The sequence below is a fragment of the Pteropus medius genome, unplaced genomic scaffold (assembly GCF_902729225.1).
Source record: "Pteropus medius unplaced genomic scaffold, Ma_sr-lr_union100, whole genome shotgun sequence".
In the NCBI taxonomy this organism is placed as follows: Eukaryota; Metazoa; Chordata; class Mammalia; order Chiroptera; family Pteropodidae; genus Pteropus; species Pteropus medius.
This window is the reverse complement of record NW_024345842.1, coordinates 315,648-322,145: the sequence shown is the minus strand read 5'-3', so window position 1 is coordinate 322,145 and position 6,498 is coordinate 315,648. Positions and strand designations below refer to the sequence as shown.

Below are 6,498 nucleotides of genomic sequence, written 5' to 3'. Positions count from 1 at the left end.
AAAAAGCCCTCACCAAGACACATTGTATTAAAATTATCAAAAATCAATGACAAAGACAGAATTCTCAAGGCAGCCAGGGAAAAGAAGACCATAACCTATACAGGAAAACTCACTAGATTATTGTCGGACTTCTCAGCACAAACCTTACAAGCCAGAAAGAAGTGGAATCAAATATTCAAACTATTAAATGAAAGGAACTACCAGCCAAGAATAATGCATCCAGCTAAGCTCTCCTTTAGATACGAAGGAGAAATAAAAACCTTTCCAGACATACAAAAATTGAGGAAATTTGCCACTACAAGATCTGCACTACAAGAAATACTGAAAGGGGTCAGCTCCCCTAAAACAAAATGACAAAAAAAAAAAAAAAATACATAATTAGGAGTAAGGTGACTAGCAGACTGATAGAAGCAGAAGACTGCAACTCTTACTAGGAACAGGGCAATATAAGCTTAAACAACAACAAGAGATTTGCTATAGCAAGATAGTAATGAATGTTCAGCATACATAGAGACAAATTGAGACAACAATGACTGAAAAGGGGAGAGGATTCAAAGATCCAAAGTCGCAAAGAGTAATGGAGATAAGGCATGCACAGAAGAAAATGGACAACTGTATATATATATAACTATCCTTTACATATTCTTAATGATAACCACACACCAAAGATTCAGAACTGAAGTATATAACATACAACAAGAATGACCAGAGGGAAAATCCACAAAAGCCAATGAAAATAAAGAAAACAAACACAAGGACAAGGAAGCAATGGAAACACCAAGCTACCAGAAAGCAAAAGATAAAATGGCTATAAGAAGACCTCATATTTCAATAATCACCCTACATGTAAATGGACTGAACTTACCAATAAAAAGGCACAGAGTTGCAGATTGAATTAAAATTAATATGTAAAAATCACTTGCATTTCTATATACCAACAACAAAATATCAGAAAAAGAAATTAAGAAAACAATCCACTTGAAATGGTATCAAATATTGAGGCATAATATTTAACTAAATATATATATATTTAACCAAGGAGGTGAAATTATCTGAACACTGAAAACTATAAGGCATTGATGAAAAAACCTGAAGAAGACTCAAATTAATAGAAAGAGATTCTGCATTCATGGACTGGAAGAATTAATGTTATTAAAATGTCCATACTACCCAAAGCAATCTACAGATTCAATGCAATCTCTATTAAAATTCCAATGGTATTCTTCGCAGAAATAGAAAAAATTTAAAAATATGTATGGAACCACAAAAGACTATGGGTAACCAAAACAACCATGAGAAAAAACAAAGCCAGAGGCAACACTTCCTGATTTCAAAGTCTATTACAAACATATGCATACATGGTCAATTATTTTTTGACAAAAGAGCCAAAAATATACAATGGAGGAAAGGATAGTTTCCTCAACAAATGGTATTTTGAAAACTAGATAGCCACATGGAAAAGAATGAATCTTGACACCTCTCTTAAACCAAATACAAAAATCAATGCTAAACGGTAAAGACCTGAACATAAGATCTGAAATCATAAATCTCCTAGAACAGGGGTCCCCAAGCCCCAGCACAGGTCCGTGGCCTGTTAGGAACCAGCCACCCAGCAGGAGGTGAGCAGTGGGAGAGTGAGCAAAGCTTCATCTGTATTTGCAGCCAGTCCCCAGTGCTAGCACCACTGCCTCAGCTCCACTCAGATGTTCAGACATTAGACTCTCATAAGAGCACTGGTCCTTGGTGCCAAAAGAATTAGGGACTGCTGTCCTAGAAGAACACGTAAGAGGCAAGCTCCTTGAATAGGTCTTGGCAATGTATACATCTATCATACCGTCACACTGTGTACTTTAAATATCTTAGAATTATTTTTGGTCAATTATGCCTCAATAAAACTGAAAAAAATCTAACCCCGAAGTAAGAGTATGACTTGACATTACTGAACAGAACAGAACCAGATGTCAAACAGCAGTGGCCTACTTGTATATGTGCTTTATTTTTCAAAAACAATTTGTGCCTATCTCCTTCTACTACCACGGTATCTCTTAACCCTCACTCTGAAGTCAGGAAGATATTAGATCACTTACTAACAGTTGACTCGCCATCTGTCCTCCTCCCACACCCTCAGAATGCTGGCTGACCTCCCCAGGCTGCATCATCTAGGCTCCTTCCACTTGGATTTGGCCAGTATAGATCAGTGCAAAGAGTTGGGGAAAGAGCCAGTGTACTTACCCCCAACCTGCCCCATCCCTCTGGACTGCTGTTCTGGCAATGGGTGCCTTCTGCCAAGGTTACAGGAGCCTTGCAGGGCAGCTCCTCTTCCAGTGCTCCAAATCTCTGCCCCCTACCCCTGAACTCTAGTACCAAGTTCTACTACCTATCCCTTCAGACCAGGGTGGGGATAGAGCCTCAATGATGCTCTTCCCTGGATGCCTCACCATCACTTATTGGTCCCCTGAATACTACCCATTCTTCTATAAAGAGCTCCCTTAAAATTATTTTCACCTTTTTGTTTTCCTGTTAGGATCCTGATAGATTTATCCACCAAAATCTCACCATAAATTAATGGTACAGCCAGAGTAAACAGCTTCCTTAAGTTATGCCTCTCTTAAGAGCTCAGTCTCTCCCACACACAAATTGGAATATCAACCTGTTTAGAGCACATCAGCAATAATTTGGTGATTTCCACAAACCGAGTGGCTCTCAACTTATTGTCATGATGTGGAGCAGTATGCCAGAAGTGCTGCTAAACATCCTATAATGCAGAGGACAGCCCCACCCCACCTCCATAACAAAAAATAATCCACCCCAAATAACAATAGTGCCAAAGTTGAGAAACTCATCTGGCAGAATGAGCCACAGATATGACCAACCTCTCTCCTTCCTCCTCTCTAAAATGCTCCCACAGATGCCTATAATCATTTTCCCCAAAGCCAGGCCACTGGCAGAATTATGGAGAAGGATTAAGGAGAAGGTGACCTTCTCAGATGAGGCCAGGTGCTGGCCTGAGAGGTCCAAGGATAACAGTAAAAGTGACCCTCACTCCCAGACTAGATTTCCCTTCCATGGGGGAGTTGGTTACTTTGGGGCCTATCAAGGAAAATGAAATGACTACATGGGACACAAGTCTGGAATTACATATATTGAAATATTAAAAGTAATTGTCTTTGGTGAAAATTTTAGTGATTTCATTTCTTTTTGCTTATCTATATATTTTTAATTTTACTTTAAGGTTAATTAACATCTGTACTGTTAAACCCTAAAGTTATAAATTATACCATATTCACTGACTCCATCCCTCCCAGCCCCAATTCCTCAGCTGAATATTTTCACGTGGCAATATACCAAAGTGCTCTAATAATGAAACTCACAGAAAATTGTCCTTACAGCTAATTTTCAAGAAAGGTTCTGCTTTCTTCAGGGCCATTAATATTTGAGGAATAAATAAATGAATGAATGAAGTTATTAGTGTGATTTACTTTCAAATAGTAAGTACTATGTAGCTAAGTTTACCTTCCTAGAGACAAATTTGATCCTCAACTACAAATAAAGACCTGTACTGTCCTATAAGGTAGCGCAATACAGTGGCTATTTAAATGAAAATTAACTAAATATAAAACATTTCCATTATCACAGAAAGTTCTATTAGCCAGCACTGACACAGTTTCTTCCCTTCCTCCATCAATTATCTTCTGTTCTTATAATGTCTGCTCCCAAAATCTGGTTATATTTACTTTACACATATTTGGTTTTACTTTACAAATATATGTAAAGTAAAACCAAAACCAACAAATGGTTTTGTTGGACACTACCTTAATCTCTTTGGAACATTTGGGGGTATCAGTACTTTGAAATATCTGTGTATAAAACCCTGTTGTTGCTGGGTGCTCAGTCTTAGTTTTTTTAAAGAGTACACGTAGTTCATGTAAACCCTCACAACAACGTCTATGAAATACGTAGTATTTTCCAGTTTCCAAAGAAGAAAGTGAGGCCAGGAGAGGTTAATTGTCTTGTGCAGGACTCGCAGCAGAGGAGAATTCCAAACCCCTGGAACGTCCTCAGATTCCCACAGCCCAGTCGGCACCCTAAGATGGAGACATCTCCACAGCACTACTCGCTCAAGCCCAGCTGCCTAGACTGTACACCATACACGGACGCAGCAGCAGTTATGTCTACCTAAAAACTGAAACCATAAACATTTTGTAAATGAAATGCAGGTTTAATTATTTTTTTAATAGTCTGTGTTTCGTTTACTTAAGAAAGCACCTCCTGGAGAGAACACATCGTGATTCCCTGCCGGTCAGGCCCCTGCGGGGCGAAGTCAAGAAGTATCGGCGGGGGCGGGGAAGCGGGTTCTGCTCCAGGCTGAGGCTCAGCAGGCCCTAGGCAGGAGACCAGGCGCCCGTCTCCCGCGGCTATATCTTCCAAACTCCTTGCCCGATGGTATTATAAAAGCGGCAGGGTACCCCCCACTTCCCTGCATGTGCCTTACCTGCCCCTGGGTTCAAAAATCAAGCTCTTCCAGCAGCCTCCAGACTTTGCCCCTCTCCCTGAGAACTGGGCGAGAGCCGGCTGGGATTGGCCGCCTGGTTGGAGGAGGTGTGGCCCGTAGGAAGCGGAAGTCCACATATGAAAAACCAGGGAGCCTGTGAGAGGAGGGGATCTTGCCTAACTCCGCCTCCTAGGAGGGTGGACCCCAGCACCCTACTCAGGGGACTGTAGGGCTGCCTGTGAAATGTGGGGGGAGGGGCATTGGCTGCAGCTGTGCCACTTCCGTCTTTCCTACGGCCTGCTTGGCAGTGCAGAGGGCATGTTAAAAGAATTTTAACTTCCAGGGCTGAAAGTCTTTTTCAAAGCAAGGGTTTATTAGGCCATTGCTGGGAAAGACTGGTCCTGGGGCGTTAAGTCTAAACCACAAGCAGCATCGCGAGGTAGAAAAGACAACGTGTCTGACATCTAGGAGTTTGCAAGTGGCTTTATACAACAAGTAGGGGTGAGAAAGATGTAAGCCATTCTGAAGGAATTTACATTAGCTATAGAGAAAGGGAATGGGAGAATGTGAAGCAGGGCTAGTTCTGGGATAAGTGCAACAGAGTCTGTGGCAGAGTCCGCAGCACCGTTGGTAGCTCTTGTGAAAATAATAAGCGAAGACTCTGGGGGATCCATGGTGCCTGGCTATTCTCTGTTGGATAATTTTAGACATAGCCACCTGGAAAAATTAATTCTAAATTACAATAGATATACAGAAATGTGAGCAGTCTTTCGTCAGAGCTGGTCCACAGCTATTAACAGGCTGTTTTGTCTCTCTCACCCTCTGGCCACTGTATTTTAATTTAGAACATTTCACAATTTTTTCTTGTCAGGCACTTGCCAACTAGATTCAGGTGGTCTCTAGCCCATGATGTGGGGCCTGTGGAGGTGCCAGGAGCCCTCACAGCTGCTCTATGGGGAGTGGGAGGGCTTTGCAGCCTTCTCCTCCACCTCAGTCTAATCACGTAGAAACCATTGGGTAATTTTTGGGTTAATAGCCAGGTGCCCCCAGTGAACAAGTGGCAGAAGCTACTTTTGGGGTTTTTGTTTTGTTTTGTTTTGTTTTGTTTTTGTTGTGTGTGTGTGTGTTGTAAAATACACATAAAATTTATCATCTTAACCATTTTAAAGTGTAGTGGTATCAAAGTTCAGTGGTATCAAATACGTTTACATTATTGTGAAAAAAATTACTGCTGTCCATCCCCATAACTCTTTTCATCTTGTGAAAATGAAACTGTTTAAATAGAGTTTTGTTAGACAATAACTCCCCATTATCCTTTGCCTTTAGCCTCTGGCAAACACCACTATACTTTCCATACTGATGTTTTGACTACTCTTAACTGCTTTGCATAAGTGGAGTCATAGAGTATTTGTCTTTTTGTGACTGGCTTATTTCATTTAGCATCATGTCCTCTAGGTTCATCCATGCTGTAATGTATTGTAGAATAGCCTTCCTTTTTAAGGCTGAATAATATTCCACTGCCTGTAGATCCACATTTTGTTTATTCATTCATCCATTGATGGACACTTGAGTTGCCTCCATGGTTTAGCTGTTGTAAATAATGCTAGTATGAATGTGGGTGTAGAAATATTTCTGAGGCCTTGATTTCAACTTTTTGGGGAGTACACTCAGAAATGGAATTACTGGATTGTATGGTAATTCTATTAATTAATTATTTGAGTAACCATCATACTGTTTTCCATAGTGACTGTACCATTTTACATTTCCACCACTAGTGTACAAGGGTTCCAATTTCTCAACATTCTTGAAAGTATTCATTTTCTGTTCTCTTGATAGTTGCCATCCTAATGGATATGAGGTGGTATCTCATTGTAGTTTTGATTTGCATTTTCCTAATGACTTGTGATGTTGAGCATCTTTTCATATGTCAGTTGGCCATCCATAACTCTTTGAAAAAATATCTATTCAATTCCTTTGCCCATTTTGGAATCAGGTTGTTTAGGTTT

The 6,498-nt window shown here is 40.5% G+C and overlaps 1 protein-coding gene across 4 annotated transcripts in view; it reads right to left on the bottom strand.

Annotated features, from left to right (window-relative positions):
* Positions 1-4,631, bottom strand: part of BLVRA (biliverdin reductase A) — an 85,287-nt gene extending 80,656 nt beyond the window's left edge. The window contains exon 1 of one of the 4 annotated variants that reach the window (XM_039874686.1): positions 4,493-4,631. The gene's annotated coding sequence lies outside the window, so the exon portion shown is untranslated. The remainder of the gene's footprint in view (positions 1-4,492) is intronic. The other 3 variants (XM_039874684.1, XM_039874685.1, XM_039874687.1) reach the window with 3 other exon arrangements.
* Positions 4,632-6,498: the final 1,867 nt, after the last annotated feature.